This window comes from Suricata suricatta, chromosome 1 (assembly GCF_006229205.1).
Source record: "Suricata suricatta isolate VVHF042 chromosome 1, meerkat_22Aug2017_6uvM2_HiC, whole genome shotgun sequence".
NCBI classification, from domain to species: Eukaryota; Metazoa; Chordata; class Mammalia; order Carnivora; family Herpestidae; genus Suricata; species Suricata suricatta.
In genome coordinates, this window is record NC_043700.1 from 102,137,877 (window position 1) to 102,165,830 (window position 27,954).

Sequence of the window (27,954 nt, forward strand, 5' to 3'; positions counted from 1 at the left end):
TCTTCTGAATATTTTACCTATTTTAAGTAATCAAACATCTATATAGTAACATCTGTAATATAAATATATTTTGCTAATAAGCATAATAGTAGTAAAGAAATAATTTCATAAAGTACAATATAGAAGACAGGTACAGTTATGCATCTTTACTACTAATTATTAACAAATATGAATTTTTCATGTATGCCATTATAATCCAATTTATGAAATTATTTCTTTCAAAAGAACACACAGTCTAGAAAGAGTTACAGATGAGCCAAATTTTTGTTAACAATATGATAAATGATGAGACTGTAAAGAGGGAATGAAATATATTAGGTAACAGAAAATTACAAAAGATATCAATTCACAAATAAATAATTATATACCTAAATTCAAATAAGTAATTTGCAGAAGCAAAAGGAAAATGTATTCCATCCAAACAAACAAAAAAAAGGAGTAAGTGGTCATGAAAATATTAAAATTTAAAACAAAGCCAGAAAGATTTGAATCTGTACCACTTATTAGCAGTGAGACCTAGGGCAAATTGTCAAATAACACCTGGTATATAATAAACACAGGTAGGCAAATGACTTGTTAGAGAATCATATGAGAAAGTTGCCTTCCCACCCTTTTCTGATTTTCTGTGTCCATCCAAATGCAAAAGTATAGCAAAGAGAATCAAGAGAGGTATGTGTATTTGTGTGCCTACATGTATGTGTATATTCAGAAATAATATTTCTAGACCCTGAAAAGCTGGCAGGAGTTGGTAGCCATATATATATTTTTTTAGTGAATTATCTGAAAGTGTTAAACATTTTAACAAGTGTGTTGTACAGGTATATATCCCAATTACCAGTGCATCAGACAGGAATGCAGTAGAACTTTTTCATATTCAATCAAATTCCCTAAGAAGTATGGAAAGCAAATTGATATAAATTGCATTTCTGGCTTTTCAAAATGTAATAAAAGACTATAATGAATACAAGCCATGGAGATTCACAATATAATAAGAGGGCTTCCAGTAACAATGCACTATAAAAGGTAACTAAAGTCAGTCTGTGCATGAATTTAACAATTCTCTTATGTGTCTAATCCTACTAAATTTAATATCATTACAATATATTATTCAAACAGTAAAGTATTTGGATTCCCTAATCTAATTCCCTCATGATTCCTGAACTACATTTCTAAGTACTGGGCCTTTCTGTTTTTCCCTAATTCATTTATGATGTAATAGAGTTCTTTAAATTTCAAAGATAGGGGAGTATTGAAAGCGAGGTAGAAAAAAATAAGATAAAAAAAGCAAAAGTGGTACTGATTTGGATGGAACTAGCTCAAAGCAAGAAAAAAGCTGTGTTTAAAATGTATAGTGGTATGGCCACCTAAGTGGCTCAGTTAATCGACCGGCTGGCTCTTGGTTTAGGCTCAGGTCATGACCTCAAGGATCAAACCCTGCATGGGGTTCTTCACTGACAGCAGGGAGCCTGCTTGGGATTCTCTCGCTTGCTTGCTCATGCTCTCTCTCTCTCTCTTTCTCAAAATAAATAAACTTTAAAAATGAATAAAATAAAAAATATATAGTGGAGGTAAATAGGGAGTAAAGATTATATATATTATATATAATCATATAATCTCTCCATATAATCGATTACAGAAAATAGTGGTGTCAAAAAATCATGAAAATTGTGGCTATCATAATTGAAAGAACTATTTTTATTCATCAGGTGAACTTGGGATATAATTGCTTCACAAAAATATGTATCTCTTATAATCATGTAGTTAGATTTACTTTCAGAGGATATCTTAGTCTAGGAAACCCCTGAAACAGAGCCTGAAACAAGAACTATAGAAGCAAGCAGTTAGTTTTCTAGGAGTTAATCACAAGGAACATTTGCATCTGCTCCTATCACCAGAGTCCTTAAGGGTTGTTTTCAAGGGCACTAATTGCTTTTTTGTTTAGAGATTACTATTCAGAATGTTGGAATAAATCCCATTGATGTAATCAGTTCTGCAGAAGCCTTGAAACAGACAAGTTACAATTGGCACCAGGTGTATTAAAACCAATACAGAACTGTGCACAAAGTCTCATTTAGAATTATGTGTGAAACAGAAAAGATACAGAGTAAAACAACCCAGACATCCAATACTGTCCACCCCTTGCGCCATTTAAGTTTTTATTATCACTGAGTTTTCAAATTAGTGGTTATTTTTTATATGTAGTGCAACAGACTACATATACCAGTCATGTGAACAAACTGTATTCATCACTGTTACATTCATCATTTTCCTCTTCTACCACACATTCTAGATCTTTCTCATCCTGAATCAGCAATTCAGTTGTTATAGATTTCTTCCATGGTGGGTTGATTCCTTCTTAAAGAGTCCCTCATCATGTTAGAGCTATGGTCACTGAAAAAGTATGGAAATACCAAGAGACAACCCGGCGCATCCCCTGAATGCTGGACACATTCCACCCTGCCCCACTATGTACCAACCACTCTAGCCAAATAACCTAAAGTTTTTCAAATGTCATGTCTCTGAATTTTTATAGAGTTTATTTCCCATAGACAGACATTCATATATCTTAGCATGACATATTAAATATAATACCATTTCCTGCTCACTAGGTCCGATTTTCATAATATAATTAAAACAATGAACCAATGTGATGTTCTGCAGAATGTCAAGATAATCAAGGTACTGCAGATTATTTTCAAGCAGAGAAAAAAAAAAGTAACATTAACCTATCCTTAGTTCAAGATACGTTCCTGTGTTCTTTTCGTAAGACGCAAACAGGTTTGGATCTTCTCAACTGAGGAGAGAGGAAAAAATGCACTTATCATGGTAATAGCAGTATACTTAGAGTCCTACACCATCTTGATACATTTAGGTAAAGATACCTCTTTCAGGGATATAATGGGGCTAACAACTGGTTAAAATTATGATAATCCACTACCATTTGTTACAGTCCATTCGGTTTCTGCAAAACCAACATAGTTGAAATAAACATGGAAATGATAGAGAGCACAACTTCAACTTCTTTGAAGTCTATGAAGGTAGATTAATATCTTCCTGAAATATATCATTGCTTTATTTTACTATTGTGTCTGGTAGGACTGGGACAGTTTCAATGCCTTCCAGTTGTGTATGTCTACACTGGCTCTTATTCTACTGTTCAGAGAGACTATGATTTTTCCCAGCTGCTAATTTGTTCCAAGTGGTCAGCCACTAGTTTCACTTTTAATAAGGAGAATCTTTATGTATACCTCTGAGAACAAATTTTTACCTTAAATTCTAGTTTCTATAATTTGGAGACTATCTTGTCCACCCATGTCTGAAAAGCAAGTATAGATAAATTTTAGATGTGAGTATTAAAGAAAGAGACACTTCTGAAGAGTGCCTGAGTGACTCAGTTGGTTAAGTGTCTGACTCTTGATTTCACCTCAGATCATGATCTCAGTTTGTGGGTTTGCTTTGGGCTCTGTGCTTAACTATGCAGTGCCTGCCAGCAATTCTCTCTCCCTCTCTCTCTGTCCCTTCCCCACTCTCCCTCTCCCTCTCTCAAAATAAATAGTCATTGAAACAAAAGACACTTCTGAAATCAAGGACACCCAAGTTCTATTCTTGTATCTCCATCAACAACAGATGTTTGCACACAGGCAAATCACTTAAACTATCATTTTAGTATTTTAGCTACTAAAGCAGGAGGCTGGACCAGATGATCACTTGATCATTCATTGTAATATATACACTATAGCAATGTGATTTAGGAGATTTTGTGAAATATTTATAACATTCAAGTCAGATATCTAAAACATTGCTAAAGTAGAAAAAGAGTTGCTGCCTATTCATATACAACCACTGTCATGTATGGGATTAATATTAATAATTCATATTGAATGTTTACGGTGTTAAATGTTAAATGCTTTATATTGATTACCCATCTTATTTTCTTTCCATAATTTTGAGGCGATATTATTATAATTCTCTTATGTAAGAGTCACCTTAGGAGGGCGACCAACCGGCCATTTTACTGTGGGTCGGAGAACAGTTCAGGTACCGACCAGGTACCGACGAACCCCACTCTCCAATCTGGAATGTCTCACGCCTTTGAAATATAGCCTACCATAGAATTCCAGTATCCCCTCATCCCGCCAAAAGGAAAACAACCAATCCCATCCTGCCACGGTCCAAAGATGCCCTTATTTGGCTATCTGCCCACCCGAGATCAAACCCGGAACTCATGCACCCATAAAACATCTTGCTCTCCCGTACCAGGCGCAACTTCCCTGACTTGCCACTCCCAGAATCACGGAACCTCGCCCAGGAATTGCCGATCCCAATAAAGGCTTTCTTGGCTCCATAACTTGGTCTCTTTCTTTCCTCTCGTCTCTGCCTCCATCTATTAAATCTTACACCTTATACAAATGATAAAATTGATGATCAGACAGGACAATGTGTTCAGGATTAATCAAGCTAGTAATTACAAAAAGGGACAGCCAAAGACCATGCTCTGAGCCTCTAGATTATTCAACCACTTTTAGCCGTCTACCTATTAAATAGCCTATTAAGAAAAAATGGAAATGTCCAAATCAGTTCAAGCAGTTTTTATTTGTTCAGCTCTGCCAAAGTGATGACTGGTAGCTCTAGGAAGGGGAAATTTTTCTTAATTTGGCATTTATCCAGCTAGTGTTCTTTATTGTGACTGTTACTAAATATAAACACTGATTTTTTAAAAAGTGACATAAAACATTTCTACAGAACTTTCTGGAGCTTTGTAGTAGAGATCTTAACTTTCCTTTTTCTGCAGACTAAGACAGCCAAAGACAGAGAGGGGGGAAAAAAAGGAAAGAAAAAAAAAAAGGAAGCAGTTAAAAAGAAGATCTTTGCAACCTCTCCAGAATTTCTTGATTACTTCTCATCTGGTCTAATTTTTCCCTGATGAGAAGCTGTGCTTGAGAGTAATAAGTACTGCATGAACTAAATACATCACACTTGACTGTCTGCATAATGGCACTGGTGGAAAGGAATCAAATGGATTTAGGTTTCATCAACCTGCAGCTATTGATTTTTCAGCTTTCCATGAGCAGCAAAATGGAGTTAGCAAAAACCACTTTTTGCACTCAAAAGAGTGAACAGCAAGGGAATACCAAGCCCTACTTGTATATAATGTGCATTTCTTAAACAGACTGCAATTCGCCCCTGACTCCTTCAACAGTAACAGCACACCTTGACTTCACAAATAGCACACAGAGGTACTATGTTAATGTTACAGTACTGATAATCTAAAGTTACACCATTCATCATTAATTTAAAGTTTGATAATCAGCAGATCTTATCTTTAGGTAGGATATATCTTGTATCTTTAAAAAGATACACAGAAGGAATGGTTTTGAAAAGAAAATTATTTTCTGAAACAAGTATAGTAAAAACTATGCTTCAGTTTGACTCTGAATTCTTATTTGAGTATCTTTTAAATGCCTCACTACTACCAAAAAATAATATTAAATAAAACATTTGATATCTGATACACAGCACATATTTGATCCATTATATTTTGAAAAAAATAATTTGCCCATTTTCTGTGATTTTTTTTAAAACACTATTATAAACCAACAACAAAATGGTTGTCTCTTTTTCCATTTAAATCTATTTTATATCACTTATGAAAGGACAAAACAGTATTTTGTTTTTGTTTATTTGCAGCCAGGAAAATTATAGTAAACCTCATTTAAAGTATGCTGGGCTTTGTGAAATTCACCTTTGTCATTTCTTAAACCTTTTTTTTCTATTCAAATTATTTTCATTCTCAGAAACAAGCAGAGCTATTTACCTTTTAGTTACAAGCTCATCACATGAAATTAAACACCAGAATGTGCAGTAATTAGAAATCACCTCACCCTGAAAAATGGGATAATGACAGAGTCCTTGAATCAGTGGAGGTTAAAACTGCATGCTTAGAGCACCTTTGTATAAACCTGAGAAAGGCTTCTGATTAGAGATATTGTATGAATGGCACTACAATTAAAAGTTATATTTATCCAGCAGAAAGAGTTTATTTAAGCACTGTGACCTTAGAACCGTATCATGTAAGTAGCATAGTTTGGCAAAAAATAATACACGATGCCCTTTCCTCAACTTTGTCTTGAGTTCAAATATTTTTCAAGAAATCACTTAGTATCAGTAACAATATTAATATAAAATACATATAAATTATGAGGTATAATGCATTAATATAAAGGACCAGGACAATTATGAGTTGTTTAGGAAAAACAGGTTAAGCCTGACCACCTTATCACATGGCTGAGTAAATATAGATAAAGGATGCAAAATCTGAAACTAGAGAGTAGAAGCAAATATCTGTCAATATTCTTAAATTTGGAGTTGGGAGTATACCTCTAAGCATTATAACAAGAGAACTAATCTAGAAACTGACTCAGCTAACACAAGACAGACATTCTAATTATAAAAAAGTATGTGGAATAATACATAAAAATAAACCTAATGGATACCTGGTTATCGTTAATGGTATCATGCCTTAAATCAGGACAGATAAAGGTACTGAATTTATGACAGCATCTCTAGGGACATTATAAACACAAGTTACTAATCCTTATTCTTGTTTCTTAATATAAATAAAACTCACATATCTCTTCTAATATCTTCTCTTTCCCAACAGAAACCTGAGGGCATTTCTTACATACACATTTCAATTCCTGAATGGTGGTGCAGGTCAGAGGGCACTATTAGCATTGCTACTATCATCTATATTTGTTAGCAGCCTCCACACCAAACCACACACTATGGACTACTGGTCTGAGTGACATAGACTTGCACATGAAAAGATTCTACAACATGAAGTAAAGGAGGATTGCAGTTCAATAAAACCTAAGAAGTCTATTAAAATGACTAAATTTTTAGAATTCTGAAAACTTGTCAAAGAAGAGATAATGATGAAAAATGAGATAAAGTAACAAATTGAAATGAAAAAAGGAAGCGATAAAAATTCATGTAAAGATAATGTGCTAGAAAAAAGTTATTGGAAGGTAATTAACACTTCAAAACCATATTAAAATCAAATTTAGATTCATAAAGAACTGAATGCTACAAAAAATAAAATCAGCAAACTGAAAGTTGAGAATCACTCATAGTATATGAAATAAAGAAACAAGAGAAAAATAGGTGAGAAGTTTTCAGAAATCCTGAAATAGTGTTGCAACATCTAAAAGTAACCAGAACTAACAGAGGAGAAACAATAACCAACTTAAAACAGGCTTTTAAAAAATAGTGCTCTTGGCAAGATGGTGGAGAAGTAGGGAGCTCGGTACTTTTTCACCAGCCCACATCTCTAAAACCAGGAAAGACTGAAGCCATAAGACACTGAACTGCAAGAGCCTGGGAGGAAAACAGACAAGAGTCGGCTAAGAAGACAGCCTGATAACTGCGTGATTGTGACCTGAGGAAGATAAAAACAAACGGGCTGGGACCTGAGGCGTGGAGAGGAGGGAGCACCCCTCCACGGAGAGCCGCTGAGATGAGGGGAAGAGAGAGCGCGGCTTAAACTGCTATAACTGTGTCTGGAGAAGAGAAAACCTTTGGCCTGGGACTGAGAGGGACCCTATAATCCCATCTGTAATCGCAGGGCATTTGGCCAGGAATTTTTCTCTCTACCTGGGGTGCCTTCCTTGGACTAGGCAGCCGATCCCAGGCAAAACCAGGAGAAACTACTCCCCCTACGTGATCCCCAGCTAAGAAGCCGCCTGGCCTGTGGGAGTACATTTTAGGCAGTATCTTTATTTTATTTTGTTTATTTTAATTTTTTTTTCTGATGTTTATTTTTGAGAGAGAGAGAGACACACAGCATGAGCATGGGAGGATCAGAGAGAGAGAGAGAGACACAGAATCTGAAGCAGGCTCCAGGCTCTGAGCTAGCTGTCAGCACAGATTCCAGTTATCTTTAAAGTTCAAGTACTAAAATCTAGAATGGAAACAAGGCAGGGCTTGAGAAATACAACTCTGCCCACCCTGGCTATGCTGAGGCACGGGAGATAGAACCCCCAAAGAGTGAATTGCAATGCTTGGTTTGAGAAGGGATTGGGGCGCTGCCATTTTTTCTCGTCACCTCCAAGGCAGGGCCCCAGGGAGTGGCCCTAAGGAACACAGTGAAGGTGAGACCTGCCTATGCCAAACCATGCCCAACCACACTAGAGAGCTGCCCTTCTTTTTTTTTTTTTTTTTTTTTTTTACCAGAGCCTTGGGCAAGACCAACATTGATGCATTGCCGTGATTAACTCTAGATCAATTCTTGCTATTCAGATATATTTTCCCTTATCTCATTCTTTTCTCTCCCTTCCACTCCACTGGGCACTCTGGTCATTGGTTTGCTTAAGCAGTCACATCTAATCCATTCTCTTGATGCATATTTTACACTTCCATTCCTACCCTTCTCTCTCTCTCTATGGAATAATCAGACTATATAGGTTCTTAGGGTAACATCTTTTTTTTTCTCCTAGCCTCCTAACATATTCACCTCTTTCCCATTCTGAATTAAGCCTGTTAGTCTCTCTGCCTGGTCAATGTTCAACTTCACTTTCTCCCCACCCCTGTCACTTCTCTCTTTGTATATGCTCTTCCATTAGCACTACCTACACCCAGCTGTTTATTTGTAGCTGGGATTTCTGGTTTTACGCTTTAGACTGTTCTTGGTCTTTTGTTGTTTTTGTCCCCCCACCCTTTTTTTTCTTTTCCCTTCTGGTTTGCTTGTTTGTTTGACTTGTCTGTGCACTTGTGTGCTTTTGTTCTCTGTGTGTTTGCCTGTCTGTTTCCCTTTTCAGGGCTACCTCAAGAAACAAGCCAAAGTACACATGGTGGAGAGTACCAAATTTCAATACGAGGAGGGAAATAAAATAACCAAAGACACAACAAAAGAGACCAAGGGACACCATTAATAGAAAACCTCCTAAATAGACAAGCCCTGGACAGTCAATGAGTCTCCGTTAATATAGCAATACTCACAGCTTCAGAGTGCATAACAAGCTTTTAAAACTGACAAGAAACAGAAAGCCAGCAAATGACAAAATGAAAAACTTCTCTTCTAAAGACATTCCAGAAAGAAATCATAGCTACAGAATTGTTCAAAAAGGATATAAGCAACATAACTGAGCAAGAATTTAGAGAAATTGTAATAAAATGCATCACTTGGCTTGAAAAAGGCATGGAAAACTACAGAGAAACTATTGCTACAAAGACTATGGACCTTAAAAATAGTTGTGATGAATTAAAAAATGCTATAAATGAGGTAAATGATAAAATGGAGGCAGTCACTACATGGACTGAAGAGGCAGAGAGGAGAACAGGTGAATTAGAAGACATGATTATACAAAAAGAGGAAGCCGAGAAAAAGAGAAATAAACTGATCCAGGACATGAAAGGAGAATTCAAGAACTAAGTGATACAATCAAACTGAACAATATCTGTATCATAGGAATTCCTGAAGAAGAAGAAAGAGAGAAAGGCCCTGAGGGGGTACTTGAACAAATTATAACAGACAACTTCCCCAATCTGGGGAAGGAAACAGACATTGAAATCCAAGAAGCACAGAGAACTCCCCTCAGATGTAACTTCAATCAACCTTCAGCATAACATATCATAGTGAAACTGGCAAAACAGAAAAACAAAGAGAGAATTCTGAAAGTAGTAGGAATAAAAGGGCCCTAACATACAAAAGAAACCCTATCAGAGTAGTTACAGACCTATCTACTGAAACTTGGCAGGCCAGAAAGGAATGGTAGGAAATCTTCAATGTGATGAACAGAAAAAACATGCAGCCAAGAATCCTTTATCCAGCAAGCCTGTCATTCAGAATAGAAGGAAAGATAAAGGTTTTCCCAAATAAACAAAAGTTGAGAGAATTCATCACCACCAAACCAGCCCTACAAGAAATCCTAAGAGGGACTGTATAAAGGAAATGCTGAAAGAAACACAAGGTACCAGATACACCACTCCAAGCATGAACACTACAGAAAACACAATGACTCTAAACCCATAATTTTCAATAACAACAATGAATGTGAATGAACTAAATGCTCCAATCAAAAGACATAGGGTAGCAGAATGGATTAAAAAACAAAATCTATCTATTTGCAGTCTACAAGATACTAATTTTATACCTGAAGACACCTTCAGCATGAAAGTAAGGGGATTGAGAAATATCTACCATGCATCTGGAAGTCAAAAGAAAACCGGAGTCATCATACTTATATCAGACAAACTGGACATTAAAGTACAGGTAGTAAAAAGAGATGAAGAAAGGCATTATATAATAATTACAGGTTCTATCCATCAGGAAGAGGAAACAATTATAAACATCTACGCACCAAATTCAGGAGCACCCAAATACATAAAACAGTTAGTCACATAGAGAAACAATCTTATTGATAAGAATGTGCTAATTGCAGGGGATTTTAATACTCCACTTACAGCAATGGATAGACCAACTAGAAAGAAAATTACTAAGGAAACAATGAACCTGAATGACACACTGGAACAATGGATCTGACAATTAGCACTCTATGTCCTGAGGCTATGAAATTCACTTTCTTCTCCAGTGCATATGGTACATTCTCCAAGATAGACCACATACTAGGTCATAAAGCAGCCCTCAATAAATATAAAAAAAAATTGATATTGTATCATGCACACTTTCAGATCACAATGTTATGAAACTTGAAATCAATCACAAGAAAAAGTCGGGAAGAGCTCCAAAACCATGGAGGTTAAAGACCATCCTACTAAGGAACGATTGGACCAATCAGGCAATTAGAGGAGAAATTTAAAAATATATGGAAACAAATGAAAATAAAAATACAACAATCCAAACTCTTTGGGATGCAGCAAGGCAGTCATAAGAGGGAAGTATATTGCAATCCAGGTCTATTCCAATAAACTAAAAAAGCACAAATAGAAAAATCTAACAGCGCACCTAAGGAACTAGAAAGAAAGCAACAAGAGCACCCCAAACCCAGCAGAAGAAGAGAAATGATAAAGATCAGGGCAGAAATAAGCAACATAGAATTAAAAAAAAAACAGTTAAACAGAACGATAAAACCAAGGGTTGGTATTTTGAAAGAATAAACAAAATTGATAAACCTCTAGCCAGGTTTCTCAAAAAAAAAAAAAAAAAGAGAGAGAAAGCACCCAAATAGACAAAATCACAAATAAAAATGGAGCTATCATAACAAATCCCTCAGAAATACAAACAATTATTATGGAATACTATGAAAAATCATATGCCAAGAAACTGGACAACCTAGAAGAAATGGACAAATTCCTAAACATACATGCACTACCCAAATTCAAACGGGAAGAGATAGAAAACCTGAAGAGACCCATAACCTGTGATGAAATTGAATCAGTTATCAAAATTCTCCCAATGAATAAGAGCCCAGGGCCAGATGGCTTCCCTGGGGAATTCTACCAGACATTTAAAGTAGAGTTAATTCCCATTCTTCTCAAGCTATTACAAAAAGTAGAAATGGAAGGAAAACTTTTGGACTCATTCTATGAAGCCAGCATCACTTTGATATCCAAACCAGACTGAGACCCAACAAAAAAAGAGAACTACAGGCAAATATCCTTAATGAATACAGATGCAAAAATACTCAACAAGATACTAGCAAATCAAATTCAACAACATATAGAAAGAATTATCCATCCTGATCAAGTGGGATGCATCCCTGGGTTACAGGGCTGGTTCAATATTCCCAAATCAATCAATGTGATACATTAACAAAGAAAAGATAAGAACCATATGAACCTGTCAATAGATGCAGAAAAAGCATTTAACAAAATACAAACTCTCTTCTTAATACAAACCCTTAAGAACGTTGGGATAGAAGCAACTTACTTAAACATCATAAAAGCCATATATGAAAAGCCCACAGCTCATATCATCCTCAATGGGGAAAAACTGCGAGCTTTCCCCCTGAGATCAGGAAAACAACAGGGATGTCCACTCTCACCACTGTTGCTTAACATAGTGCTGCAAGTCCTAGCATCAGCAATCAGACAACAAAAAGAAATAAAAGGAATCAGAATTGGCAAAGATGAAGTCAAACTTTCACTTTTTGTAGAAGACATGATACTCTACATGGAAATCCCAAAAGACTCCACCAGAAGCCTACTAGGACTGATCCAAGAATTCGGCAAAGTCACAGGGTACAAAATAAACATACAGAAATCAATTGCATTTTTATACACTAATAATGGAGCAACAGAAAGAGAAATCAAGAAACTGATCCCATTCACAACTGCACACACAAAAAAAACAACAACATAAAATACATAGAAATAAACCTAACCAAAGATGTAAGAGATCTGAATGATGATTACTATATAAAGCTTACGAAGGAAATTGAAGAAATCACAAAGAAATGAAGAAACATTCCATGCTCATGGATTGGAAGAATAAACATTGTTAAAGTGTCATTATTACCCAAAGCAATCTATACATTCAATGCAATCCCAATCAAAATTGCACCAGCATTCTTTGCAAAGCTAGAACAAACTATCCTAAAATTTTTATGGAAACACAAAAGATCCCAAATAGCCAAAGTAATACGGAAGAAGAAAACAAAACCAGAGGCTTCACAATCCCAGACTTTAGCCTCTACTACAAAGCTGTCATCAAGACAGTATGGTGTTGGCACAAAAACAGACACATAGACCAATGGAATAGAATAGAGAACCCAGAATTGGTCCCACAAATGTATGGCCAATTAATCTTTGACAAAGCAGGAAAGAGTATCCAATGGAAAAAAGACTGCCTCTTTAGCAGGTGGTGCTGGGAGAACTGGACAGCAACATGCAGAAGAATGAAACTAGACCACTTTCTTACACCATACACAAAAATAAACTCAAAATGAATGAAGGATCTCAGAGTGAGTCTGGAAACCATCAAAACCCTAGAGGAGAAAGCAGGGAGCAGCCTCCTTGACCTCAACCACAGCAATTTCCTTCTCAACACATCCCCAAAGCCAAGGGAATCAAGAACAAAAATGAACTATTGGGAACTCATCAAGATGAAAAGCTTCTGCACTGCAGAGGAAACAATCAAGAAAACTAACAGAAAACTGATGGAATGGGAAAAGACAGTTGCAAATGACATATTGAATAAAGGGCTAGTGTCCAAAATCTGTAAGGAATTCATCAAACTCTACACCTGGAAAACAAATAATCCAGTAAAGAAATGAGCAGACACAAATAGACACTTCTCCAAAGAAGACATCCAGATGGACAATAGACACATGAAATGATGCTCAGCATCCCTCATCGTCAGGGAAACACAAATCTCAATGACACTGAGACACCACCTCATGCCCATCAGAGCGGCTAAAAGGATATAGATGCTGGTGAGGATGTGGAGAAATGGGCACCCTCCTACACTGTTGGTAGGAATGTAAACTAGGACAGCCACTCTGGAAAATTGTGTGGTGGTTCTTCAAAATATTAACAATAGAACTACCCTATGACCCAGCAATAGCGCTGCTAGGTATATACCCAAGGGATACAGAGGTGCTGATGCATAGGGACACATGTACCCCAATGTTCACAGCAGCGCTTTTCAACAAGCACCAAATTATGGAAAGAGACTAAATGTCCATCAACTGATGAATGGATCAAGAAGATGTGGTATATATATATACAATGGAGTATTACATGGCAATGAGAATGAAATTAGGCCATTCATAGCAACATGGATGGAACTCGAGGGTGTCATGCTAAGTGAAATAAGTCAGGCGGAGAAGGACAGATACCATATGTTTTCACTCATAAGTTTAACAGGCGAAACTGAGCAGAGGACTATGGGCAGGGAAAGGGGGAAAGACAGTTGGGGAGAGGGAAGGAGGCAAACCATGAGAAACTCTTGAACACTAAGAACAAACTGAGGACTGATGGGGTAGGGGGATAAGGGAAGGGGGGTGATGGGCATGGAGGAGGGTACTTGTTGGGATGAGCACTGGGTGTTACATGGAAACCAACTTGACAATAAACTATAAAAGAAAAAAGTAAATAAATAAAAATATATAAAATAGTGCTCTTAAAAATAAAACTTATAAATGTTAATAGCTCATTGAAATAAGTAAAAATTGGTCATCAGCCCTAAAATAGGTAGGTGGACATTTTAAAATCAAATAATACAGAAACATTCAGACAGAAAAACTAACCAGACAGAAAAACTAACCAAAAAAGTAAAAAATGTATCTTAGGAAAGAAACAAAAATCATAGTGGCCAAAGACTTCACATCAACAATGTTTAGTGGTGGATGACAATTCTTGTTTTCTAATACTGAAAATTTTTTCTAAGCTATCAAAGTAATAAGGTAGAGACCCCAAAATTTAAAAAATAGCATGGGGATATTAATACTATGGAATATATAAAATACAATTCACAATTTGCAAGTGGTATTTCAGAAAACATAACTAAAAATCATCACTTGAGCATTTAAGTTTTCTCTAAATAATTTTTATACATAATTTTATAAAACTTACTATAAACATTAAATCTAAAAGATAACTTCTGAAAATGAAGATAAAAAAACACAAAATTCCTACAAAATATATTCTAATGGGCTGTTATGCACAGTTATATATGTATATGTGTGTTTGTGTGTGTACATGTATATATATATATATATATATATACATGTACACACACATCTCAAATTAGGAAGAGGATGTAAGACGATAACAAGAGAGAAAATCGCTCATTTCACTTTGGTTAATGCTAGCTACTTCCACACAAGATCTCCCTCCTCTTAAGCCTTCCTTGACCACAAATCTTTTAGAACTAGAACTTGAGAAGCCATCTTAAACCATAAGGAAAGACCAAAATAATACTAGAGATATTGGCCCCCCTGGACTTCTCTAAACTAACACCAGCCGTGACATACTTACAGATTTGTTTTTATAAGAAAAATAAACTATTTCTATAAATAAATCTAATTTAATTTTCAATTATTCATAGTCAAATACAATCTCAACTCTTAATCTCACTAGATCCTTCCTCATTCTTAAAACTCATAATAAAAAATTGAATTAGCACATCACATTTAGCAATGAATGTAAGCAAAAAATGACCACTAATGAAATTTAAAATATTATGTATGCTACCTGTTTTTGCTAGATTTTAAATATATATCAGAGAACCTGGATGGCTCAGTCAGTTATGCATCTGACTTCGGCTCAGGTCGTGATCTCATGGCTCATGGGTTCGAACTCTGCATAGAGCTATGCACTGACATAGAGCCTGGAGCCTCCTTCAGATTCTATGTGTGTGTCTCCCTCTCTGACCCTCCCCTCACTTGTGCACACACTGGCGCACATGCTCACTATCAAACATAAAAAAAATTTTTTTTCAAGAAAAAATTAAAAATAGCACCATCATGTGATCCAGCAATTCCACTGCTGAGTATTTATCCAAAAAAAAAAAAAAAAGGCCCCAAACACGAATTTGAGAAATATATATCCACATCCAAGTTCATTGGAGCATGATTTATAACAATAAGGATATGGAAGCATCCGAAGTGTCTTTCTATGAATGAATGGCTCATTCACACACACATACACAAACACACTGGAATGCTATTCAGCCATAAAGAAGAACAAAATCTTGCTATTTACAATAACATGGAAGGACCTAGAGGACATTATGCTAAGTGAAATAAGTCAGAGAAAAGACAAAGGCTGTACGACCTCACTTATATGTGTAATTAAAAAACATCAAGTTTATAGATGCACAGAACAGACTGGTGGTTGCCAGACATGCGGGGGTAGGGGACAAAATGGGTAAAGGAGGCCAAAAGGTACTAAGTGCAAGTTATAAAATTAAAAAGTCATGGGAATGTTATGTACAGTATGGTGTCTATAGTAAATAATACTGTATTGCATATGTGAAAGTTGCCGAGAGATATTAAAAGTCCTCATCACAAGAAAAAGCAATTTTTTTCTAACTATGAAATGATGACAAATGTTAATTAGACTAATTGTGGTGATCATTTCATATACAATATGTTGTAAATGAACATATTTGTAAATATACAAATATGTTGTAAAATTGAAGTTAATATAAAGTTATATATCAATTATACTTAAATATGATTACTATCAGTTAAATTTTTATATACATTGCAAAATACTAGCTGCCAGGTCTCCTAAGACAGAGGGCCAAATTGAACCAAATCTCTGTCTTGCTTCTCTGTTATTTGAGTGTCCTACATCTGCAGGACTCATTTTCTAGTCTGAAGCCATGATGCAAAAAAAAATGTTTTAAGTAATCTCTACACTCAACATGGGGCTTGAAATCACAATCCCAAGATCAAGAGTAGTATGAATGGGCCAGCCAGGCACCCCCACGAGGCAAAATTTTATCAATTTTACCTTTCAATCCGTTAATTGTTTTGATTTTATCCAAGTCCTTTTTCTTTTTCTCTCATTACTCTGAGCTGAGTACTTACTCTAAGGATATAATATCTTCTCAAATCTTTATATGGCAATTTTACTTTATTTTCTACTTTGTGCACTGGCTTCCTTTTATCAATTTTCTAATTTGTTGGTTTTGCTCATTCACTTTTCATGTTAGTGGCTTTCCTTAAACATCTGATGATCCTTTACTGTCCTATTGCATTTAAAATTGAGACACTTGAAGTTAACAGGAAGTTCTCTACATGGAATTTGTTGACTGGATACCTTTACAGTAGGAGGATCTGCAAGGGTCTGTCCTTAGTGGCATCCTCCTATTTCCTGCTGCAGCATATATACCAAATTGCAGTGTTTATTCCCTGAGAGGGTGGAAAATGGCTACTGGGGTTCTACTTTTTACTAAATCCTGTGTAGGGCCCCAGGCCTGGTCGTGCCCTTTTCTATACTGATAGTCCCCAAGTACTGTGTTTCTGTAGAAGGCAAACCTTTAGAGCCAGAGTTTATATTGAATTTCAAGCAGAGAGTGTAGCTCTCTACCTGAATTTATCAAGGTTTTCAATTAATTTTTCGTTTCTCCTTTGCAGTTTAAGGGAATAATACCTAGCAGCCACTTACTAGAGAATCCCTCAAGAGTCCTCTCAACACTGAGGGAGGCCCACACGAAGGCCCTCCTTGGAGGGTAGATATGGAAGTATTTGTAAGGTCAATGACTTTTATTTATGGTGTTGTAGTCTCTTCAGAGTGGAAAGGAAATTCAGACAGAGGTATAGTTGACTGTGAGTTCTCAAGTAAAGCAGGGCAGAAGGGAGTAACAGTCACATGAGTCTAAATAGTCTTTATTATTTTTTTAGGTATTCTTTTTAATTTTTCATTACTCTTCTGCTATGAATCTTTCAGTGAAAATATATTTTGGAATCCTTAAATCTTTTGGAAATTTATGCATGCCCATCAAAATAAGTTTCTCATTCCATCGGTCTGATTTGGTAATTCTTACTTTCAAGTGCACTTTGCAAATTAAAAATCTGACCTAATTAGAATGCTTCCTGTAAAGGCCATTGTAATTCTGGGGCCATGATTCTTAGCAAAATAAGCAGGTGTGCCAGAATTTGGTGTGCTCAGTTCTTTGAAACCTGAGGATCCCATTTCTTTGGCTAAGCCTTGGGTCTCTCTGCACATACCTAAGATAGAGGTGCCACTGTGTTGAGGATTTCATAGGATTTTTACAGTTTGTCAGCGTAGTTTTCTTGAGGTTAGCAAGTGACCCAGTATCAACCTAACCCATTCTGTGACCAGCTCGGCCTACCACAGGAGTTTAGAGTTGGCTGGCAAGTGCTCTCACAACTTGTACATGCCCGACATCCGGCCACCAATTTTGTGGCTTTGGCTTCTGAGATTTGCATTAGCGAGAGCTCTGTTATGCCTCTCAAGAATTCCTTCTTTACAGTGTGCTTGTAATACTCTAATTTAGGCCTACTTAGATTCTGATGTGCTGTTGATTAAAACAGTCTGGATTTCCTATCTTATTTCCCAAAGGCACCCCCTCCACACACAGCAATTCATACTGTGCACTGACGCTTCGGCTTTCAAGCTACCTAAGAGCCGTCATTTTGCTTTCTAAACTTCAGGAGTACCCATTAATCCCGCTTGCTGAAACATTCTCCCTAATAAAACCAGACTTCCTGTTTCTCAGACCCATGAGGTCCTCCCTGAGGAGCTTACCTTATTGATGAGGTCGTCCACAAACCCTAATATGTGGCCTACTGTCTTCCCATGAAAATCTGGATTCTCTCACACTCCCCCCCCCAAGGATTCAGACAAACATCGAATGTTCAGAATGCAAAATAAGCGGAGCCAGAACGGAGACAAGTTTACCGCGTATCCCTGACGGCAACCAAAGCGGCCTGCGGGTCCCTTCGCCGGCGTCTCGGAGCAGTACTGAGACTTCAGCAGCCGGCTTCCCACGTCAGCACCAAAACGCTCAAGGGAAAAGGAAATAATTTAGTAATGAGTTCGATGTCCCTCATCCCAGAGATGAGCTCTCGTGAGCTGCGGGAGTCCCCTGCCTCGCGAGGCGAAGGCCAGGGGTCCACCTCCTCCCGAGGGATTCTGGGTAAGAGCGTTTTGTAGCGCGTGAGGAGAGGCGGCACGACAGAGCCCGCGCGATCCGCGATCGGCGGGGAGGCGCCTTTCTGAGGCGCGGCAGGCTAATTGCAGGCGAGCGGAGGGAGTGTCACTGGTGTGTTAGGTTTCCTCGACTTTGAGGGTGAGGCTTTTCCCTAAAGACCAGCTGAGAATTTGCATTGGTGACGTGGGCCTGGCCTCTGGAGCCACCTGCCTTTTGTCAATCTGGCATACGGAGTACCTTTGTAGGTTGTAAGGAAGTGACCTGGGAATGAGGCGTTCAAATTCAGACTTTTACATCATGTCCTGTTTTCAGTTCCCCCTCTTATCTCTACCTCCTCAGTGGCTAAAGTTTCCAAGAGCTGTGGAAAGTTATTTTCCGTGTCAGTCATGTCCCCTGGAGGCCTCGTTTTGTAAACTGGCTAAGCGAGGAGCCATGATTCTCCACCGCAGTGATTTGCTCTCTTGTCCTCTTTGACCTTATGGGGATATGAGGATAGTTAGAATATCTACTTTAATGAGTTCTCGTGAAGAGATAAATGTGACCTGTCAGTCGTTTTTGTCTAAACAAAAGCGTCAGAGGCAAGTTAGTCAGAAGGATGTAATTCTTTTTTTTTTAATGTTTATTTATTTTTGAGAGACCGAGACCGAACATAAGCAAGAGAGGGGAGAGAGAGGGGGAGACACAGAATCCCAAGCCGACTGCGCTGTGTGGAGCGCCATGCTGGGCTGGACACCTGAGCCAAAGCCCAATGGAGATACCCAGGTGCTCTAGAATGACATAATGCTTAAGAAAAGTATTGGTTTTGCGATATTTGAATATACAGGATTGATACAATTCGTATAAATGTGTCAAAATGATTTTTATGCATTTTATCTCATATAATCATGTATTTACCTAAGGTGTTTATCAATGATACTGTATAGGTCAAGCAAATTTTATCTTGCCTGGGGCTCTAGAATTTAATCCATCATTTATAAAAATCCAGCACCGAAATTTGGAAAATAACTATACCATAAAGGTTGAAGTGACTCATAGTATTTTGTTTTTATTATTTTACCTTATTGTCACTATGAGCTATTGGTTCTTATTATTTAATGCTTCCTTCTTTAAGTGAAATGAAGGAAAAAATTGCAACTGACTGATGCTCAATTTAGCTGATTTCTTTTAATTGAAAATTTAAATGTATGCATTATAACTAACAATTTAAAAATGAATTTCAGCTACATATTCATGATAGGGAAATATTTTCTAAATACATATTTTAAAAAATTACTGTTATCTTTTTTTTTTCTTAAGTGACTGAAGCCATATTTTCTCTGAAAGCAAATAAGCTTAGACCTCAAAGGATTTTCTTCGGAAGTTAAATAATCCACTTAGGAAGTGAAAACCCACAATGCTCTAATGGAATTTAAACATAGCAAAACCTCTTCTTCCCCCATTCTATTACTAACTGGCATGAGGCTTTTTCTATGAAGTTTAAAAGACTTCTTTAATAATTCCCCCAAGCAAGCCAAAGTAAGGACAAAGTGGTAATTTGAATTGTGGAGTTTTAATTTCTTGTTTGATTTTATGTAATAGTTCTCTCTTACTTTTAGTCAGTTTATTATTTTCTGTAATTTGACCTTTGAAATAAAACTAATATTGTTGTTTGTTCTAATATTAAAAGTCAGTAAGGAGGGAAACAGGAAAGGCAGAGTATGAAACTTTTTAAAAAATTTTCCTGAAATTCACTGACAGATAATCTTTTCTCATCAGTATATGCAGGAGTGCCTTCCCAACCATAAAGAATAGGTTTCTGAAATTATTTGGTGGGAATATTTTCAGTTGTGAGTCTTAAGACTTTTTAGGAATATTTTGGTAAAATAGACCCAGCTGCTTAAAACAAAATGACAATGACAGCATATAAGTACAAGATCAATGATGTGTTACATTTTCTTAAAATATTAAGTATCAGAATCAACTATTTAATTTTTAATTACCTATGTTTACTCACTATAAACTTTACAAGATAATCTCACCATAGAGCATTAATAAAATGCTAGAAGTTTTCTTTTTCCAAAGAATATGCATACTGAAACTTTATTTTAGTCTTATTCTTATTTACTGAAATTACAGCTCAAAATCATAGACTTAGCTATTCTGGCCCCAGAACTATAAAGCCTTTTAAGATAGAAAAGAATGAAATTAAATTTCTATAAGGTATTAAAAAATAAAAAAAGTATTAATAAATAAAAACGTATTAATAAAGATAACTAAATAACATTAAAACACAGTTCTACTAGGAGAAAATAAATATTTGGAACTATACCATGGCATAGCATTTTCAATTGCTTCTTAACATAGAACTCCTTTCTTCCTAAGACTTTCTAAAATTAGTTTGAAGATTTGGCTTTTCTTTTAATGTTTATTTCTTTTTGAGAGAGAGAGAGACAGAGCATGAGCTGGGAGAAAAGGCAGAGACAGAGACACAGAATCTGAAGTAGGTTCTAGCTCCTAGCTGTTAGCACAGAACCTGCCATGGGGCTCAAACTCATGAACCATGTGGTTATGCCCTGAGCCCAAGTTGCTCCAGTAACTGACTGAGTCACCCAGGCAGTGGGAAGATTTGGCTTTTCTACCCAGCTTCTTTTAATTCTCCTTGTGTTTAATTCTCCTGTTCTACCATCTACTTTACTTAAGTCTTTTATTTTTTTCTGTTTTTTTTTTTTTTAATTTATTTTTGAGAGACAGAGAGAGATAGCACAAGCAGGGGAGGGGTCAGAAAGAGAGGGAGACACAGAATCTGAAAAGGGCTCCAGGCTCTGGGCTACCAGTCAGCACAGAGCCCGACGCGGGGCTCGAACCCACAAACCGTAAGATCATGACCTGAGCCGAAGCCCAATGCTTAACTGACTGAGCCACCCAGGCGCCCCACTTCTTAAGTCTTTTAAGAAGGTCTAAGGTATCCTGTAGTAATAACAATCCTAAACTTTCATTGACTTAACTCAATAGTTAGTTTTGCTCACATGTCACTGAGGATATAGAAAAACGTCCCAGGGCATCTGCCCTTATAATTACTCAGAATTCTCGAAATTAGGGTGCCTTCACATTAACATATGTTTTCACAAACACTGAAGCAAGGAGGAGTTGAACTGAAATATCTATTACTGACTTCCAACAGAAGATGCCTCACCCTCTTCATATTAGATTGGTCAAAATGAGTCACATGATCACTATTTAATTCAAGGAGAAAGGGAAGTGCAACTTTCTCCAATGCCCAGAAATACAGAAGGGCCGTATTTTGTTGAATTGTGGTAACATCCACCAAGATTCTTTTTTTAAGTGCTCATAAATAATTTGTAAATTAATAGAAATTAGAATTATAATTTTGATGTTGGCTTAAAAGTACAACAAAATAGTTATAGAGTTTTGCTTCAAGGAAGAATTATAACTATAACTTTATTCATACTCTTGCTCTCATGCATTTATAAGTTCTTCAGTAGTTTAATAGGCCCGTACCACTTTCTATAAATAAGAAACTTGAAAAAATAACTTTTTAACTTCCATCAAGAAAAAATATTTTCAACAGGTGCCTGGTTGGCTCACGGGGTTAAGCGTCCAACTCTTGATTTCAGCTCTGGTTATAATCTCACAGTTTATGGGTTCTAGCCACTCATAAGCCTCCTTGCTATTAGGAGGGAATTCTTGGAATTCTCTCTCCTTCTCTCTCTACCCCTCCTCAGCTTACTTACTCTCTCAAAAATAAATAAATAAACTTTAAAAAAGAAAAAAAGTTTTATTTTCCTCAGGGAAACTCAAGAAAATAAAATAGTATCAAATTATCCCCTTTGGTCTCATGGTATCCATGTATTTTACACTGATGATTTACATTTTTCCTTGTCAAAAGAGGCATTCCAGAAATATTCCTTTTTTTCCTTTCAACCAATTTCTGTTTTTTCTGAAACATAATAGAGACTTGGAAAAAAAAAAACTAGTACTATTCCAGCTAATAGTCACAATGTCTTCATTTTAACTATGCTTCCTTTATATCAAATTTGAGAGGATTAGGAGTTCCCGATATAAACTTTTAAATAATTGACTGACCCTCTTGCATCATCAAGGTTTAATTCTTTACTAAATCATTTATATCAGCCTATAAATATGCTCTTTATACCAACATTATTATGTCTTCTGATATTTGTTTCTCTAAAACTAGTGTCTAAATTTTATTTTTCTTCATAGCCGAACTTCAAGTTATTTATAATCCCCACTTCCTTACCTTTCACTCACTCCTTTTTAATGGTATTTGCTATTTTGCTTTTTTCTATTATAAATAAATAAAATGGAAGAAAGTAGTAATTTTTTATATTCCCTTTATCCCAAACCAACTATTCTTATTATTTTGTTACTGGTATTACTATCACATTGTGATTTAAGAATCTATTGTTTCCATACCACTGTGCTGTTCTTGTTCTATCTCAAATCATGTTGCAATATTTGCATGGGTCTATTCCAGTGCTCTGTCTAGATCTAAGCTTTTTCCTCACTACCCTTTGTATATGTGTTTGTCCATACTAAATCCTCTTTGTGTTAGTTACTATATATCTTAGCTACCTTTTAATATCTGGAATGACAAGTCTTTAAACACTGTTCTTTTTCTAGAATGGCTTTTGCTATTGTTGGTCCTTGGCTCTTTCATATAAATATTTAAATAACATTGCTAAATAAAATGTAAAACTGAGTGAAACAAACCACATTGACTATTTTACTAGGATTACAGTCTATCAGCTTAAGTTTATATTCTAAAAAAAAGTGTTGACTCTCTTAATCCTTAATATAGTTGTATGTCTACCATTTTTTTTCAGGTTTGCCTTAATGATTTACAGTAAAATTTCATACTGCGCTTCCTATAAATTTTATACATTGAAAAAGATTTATACTGGGGCCCCTGTCTGGGTGACTCAGTCAGTTGAGTGTTCAACTTGGGCTCAGGTCATGATCTCATAGTTCATAAGTCTGAACCCCACATCCCTTTAAGTGTAGAGCCTGCTTGGGATTCTCTCTCTCTCTTCTCTCTCTCTCTCTGCCCTTCACCCACTCATACTTTCTCTCTCTCAAAATAAGTTAACTTTAAAAAAAAGTTGTTCCTGGGGCCCCTAGATGGCTTAGTCAGTCAAGCATCTGACTTCAGCTCAGGTCATGAGCTCATAGCTGGTGAGTTCAAGCCCTGGTGGGGCTCTGTGCTGATGGTGCAGGCCCTTTAGCCTGCTTTAGATTGTGTCTGTTTCTGTCACCCTCTCTCTCTGTCCCTCCCCCTCTCACCCTCTTTCTCTTTCTCTCAAATATAAATCAACATTAAAATTAAAAAAAAATTCCAAAAAAGATTTATTTCTATTTTTGTTGCCCTTGTAAATTATCACTTTTTATTTTATTTTACTAAGGTATGTGTTGTTTGCTGCTGTATTTTAGAAATTAATTGATTTTTGTATTCTATTTTATTTTAGATTTTATTTTTAAGTAATCTCTATACCCAATGTGGGGCTCAAACTCACAACCTCGAGATCAAAAGTTGCATGCTCTTCCAACTGAGCCAGCCAGCTGGGTGCCCCATTTTTTTATTTTTTATTTTGTATTTTTGTATCCTAAATTCTCTCATTAACTCGATCAATTTACCAATAGATTTTGGAGAGATTTTCTCTGTGGAGAATTACATCTTATATAAATAATAAAAATTCCTTTTCATTCCTATATCTATATTTCCCCTGTCTGCACTGACAAGGTCCTCATTACTATGTTTTATTAGGTGTAGTGATAGCAGGCATCCTTGAATTGTTCCTGATGTTAGAAAGAATGCTTTCATTTTTTCCTCAATCAAGTGTGATATTTGTTAATTACTTTTGTATGTCACTTTACTAAGTTAAAAAAAAGACTTTTCTATTTCTTTTACTAAAAATTTAATGAAGAATGAATATTGAATTTAATTGCCCTTTTTCCTTTATTGATCAATATAATAATAAGATCCTTACCTTTTCATTTGTAATGTGTTAAAATATATTAATCACTTGAAGAATTCTGAATTGTATTATTTTCATTGGAGTTCATGCCAAGTAAAGACCAGCTTTTGATTGTTAAGGCACAGGATGTATTTTTCTCTCTACCCATTATCAAGGTTAAGATTTTTAAGTTTTTCAATCTGTTTTTTTCTGTGTGATGAGGTTTTAAATTTTCATTAAGCTGTTAAGATTCTGTTTTATGTGGCGTCTCCAATCCAGTTCTGCACCATAGGAAGGCTAGAAGCATGTCGTCCATGACTTATGTGTTCTTCAAAGTAGGAGCTCAAGGTACCAGAATTTGGCAGGAGCTCTGGCTGAAAACTAACTTTGGTGCTCTTTAAATAAACATTTAGGCCCAAGATGGAGCCACTCCTGCACTGGGTGCAATGTCAGCAACCCAAAACTTAGATAAATTTTATGTCCTTGTAAATGCTCAGCTTGATTACAAGCACAGTATGTATATCCAGTCAGCCAGTCACCAAACTCTAAGCCACTTCTAGGCATTTGGACCCCAAACAAGGCTATGTGGACCCAAGCAGTCAGATATTTTGTATTTGTGTCATCATTTTTCTTTATTTTTCATACAATAAAAGCTTCCTGACCTCTGACCCATTTTGCAGTTGTCCAAAGGGTGACTAATACTTCATAAAGTGTTAAGTTTGTTCTTATCACCTAAGTTGTTTTTTTCAATAATGTTTTAACAGTTTTTGGTGACAAGGAATGGGTCCAAAGCTGACTACAAACACCCTTTGGCCAAAGACATGCACAGGCAAGATGCCCACTGATCCCTTTGAATTTACTGTTCCTCCTGTTCTTATCTAAGAGCCTTGGGTAAGTCATCCACGGATTTGAACTATCTATAACTGGAATCATATAATATATTCCATTTTATGTCTGGTTCTTTCATTCAGTATCACAAATTTGATATTCATCCTTGGTATTCTGTATGGCAGCAATTTGTGTATTCTCATTACTAAAATATATTTGCTTTTACAGATAGGATAAAATATTTATTTTTATTTGTTTATTTTATTCATTTTTTATATTTTATGTTTTATTTTATTTGCATTTATTTTATATTTATTTATATTATTATATTATATATAGTTATATAGTATATAATTATCTATAATATAATTTTATTATTTTATTCTAATTATAAATAAACATAATAAATATTTATAAATCAATAATTTATAAATCAATGTGATATATTATATTTATTCATAATCAATAAATATTTCTATTTTATAAATAATATTTATTTATTTTATTTTTATAGTATATATTTTTATGAATAATATAAAATATAATATATAATGTGAAATATATAATATATAAGTTATATTTATAAATAAATGTATAAGTTATGTTATATAAGTTATATTTACAAATAAATATATAACTTATATAAGTTATATTTGTAAATAAATATAGTTTATATTTTATATAAGTTATATTTATAAATATGTAACTTATATATAATATAAATAATATTTATAAATAAATATGTTATTTATTTTTATTTTTATTTTATTCATATATTTTATTCATTTTTTAATTTTATTCATTCTTCTGTCAATAGTCTTTGGGCTGTTTCTAGTTACTAGCTTTTATGCATAATACTTCTATGTTTTGTTGAATGCAGTAAAACCTTGGATTGCAAGTAACTTGTTCTGCAAGTGTTCCACAGGATGAGCCAACACTTCTAATAAGTTTTAACTTGATAAACGAGTGATGTCTGGCAATATGAGTAGTAGATGATGCAGATGTCTCATGATCACAAGTGAGCCAATGGCTCTTGTTTCTCTCTCTCACTGTTGGATTGTGGGTGATTGTCTCCCATTCTGTGATGCTTGGTCTCAGTCCACAGTGTTTGGCAGAAATCAGTGATTTTTCAGGACATCGGAAGGGATCCACAACTGGCACTAGTGTATTGTTTGTCAGTTCAAAGCACCTATGGACAGTTCTTTGTTTTTTCATACAAGAATCAGCTTAGGAATGCTTTGCTTCATTCTGTGTCAGCCTGCCTGCAGATACAGACATCTGCTGCCTTATTGCCAGTTGCATTAAATACAGTATGTGACAAGAATTTATTAATATTGCACCATAGTCAACATCAAGTGTATACAATGGCCCCTGCAAAAAAGATTGAAAAAAAAAGGAAGTAAGGAGATGATTATGGTCTAAGTTAAGAAGGAAATAGATCAAGAAGTAAAAATAAGGTATGCAAGTGACTGAAATTGTAAGATTTTATAAGCCATCTACATCTGCATCTTGTAGAGGAGGAGAAGAAAATGGCAGGGGAATCCCTCACTTCAAATGAGATTAGAGGTATATACAAAATGTGGGAAACAGTGCAAAATTTTGTAGAAAAGCACCACCCAAATAAGGTTTGTATCAGTGTAAGCAGCGAATCTGTTGAATAATGCAATGTCTGCAAAATCCTCAGAAGGAGGCAAATGCAAGTGTCATTGGATAGGTTCCTTGTTAAAACTGCGGGAAAAGGAAAAGGTTCCATTGAGCCAACAGATAGCAGTGATTCCATTAGTGATAGTGAAAGTTGTCCTACACAATAACAGGTCATGATCTCATGGTTCATGGGTTCGAGCCCTATGTCGGGCTCTGTGCTGACAGCTAGCTCAGAGCCTGGAGCCTGTTTCAGATTCTGTATCTCCCTCTCTCTCTGGCCCTCCTCTGCTCATGCTGTCTCTCTCTGTCTCTCAAAAATAAATTAAAAAAAAATTTTGTAAAAAGGATTCAATAAATCCCCTAAAGAAAAATCACTAGATTTTGCCTCATTTCCCTGTGCCTCAATTTTTCTGAGATCTTGGCCTCTCAAGTTTTGGCTGCCATTGTATTTCTAACTGGATTTTTTCCCCCCAGACATACAAACTTGCTGAAAGCTCCCCTAGTTTTCCATTCTCCTAGTAACAGCTCTGTCTCTCACCTCATAGCTCTTTTGCCTTCGCCAAGAATTGGCAAAAGCACTGTGCTTATAGCACCTTATAGAATATCAGTCTGCCTTTCCTCAAATCCTGGCTAGCAATTATAAAAACATTTTTCTTTTGCATTTTAGGTGGCCTTATTTTGCTGCAAGATGATCCCTCATATCCAGAAGCAAAAATTTCATCTAAGACCTTTTAAGATTTTTGCTTTTAATTTTTTTTCTGAACTAATCAGTGGCATAGAGGTAGAAAATTTAAATTGTTAAATGGAAGTGAGGATGTTAGTCTATTGTCAATAAAACAAATTGAATTCCAGAAAAAAATTATGGCTATTTATAGTTATTTTTACCTACTTATTTTTTGGCCAAGTTATAGATAATTGAGACTG

At 35.7% G+C, this 27,954-nt stretch overlaps 2 long non-coding RNA genes across 5 annotated transcripts in view; one reads left to right on the forward strand and one right to left on the reverse strand.

Moving 5' to 3' along the window:
* Nucleotides 1-18,424, reverse strand: part of LOC115274293 — a 144,372-nt gene extending 125,948 nt beyond the window's left edge. For 3 of the 4 annotated variants that reach the window (XR_003901188.1, XR_003901187.1, XR_003901179.1), the window contains exon 1: nucleotides 18,181-18,263. This is a non-coding gene — a long non-coding RNA (uncharacterized LOC115274293). Of the gene's footprint in view, nucleotides 1-18,180; nucleotides 18,264-18,333 lie in introns of those variants that run through there. The other variant, XR_003901190.1, reaches the window with a different exon arrangement.
* Nucleotides 18,425-19,268: 844 nt separating this feature from the next.
* On the forward strand, nucleotides 19,269-27,835 carry LOC115274491. Its single transcript, XR_003901191.1, has 3 exons — nucleotides 19,269-19,348; nucleotides 25,323-25,449; nucleotides 27,698-27,835. It is a non-coding gene; the product is annotated as an uncharacterized LOC115274491 (long non-coding RNA).
* The last annotated feature ends 119 nt before the right edge of the window (nucleotides 27,836-27,954 follow it).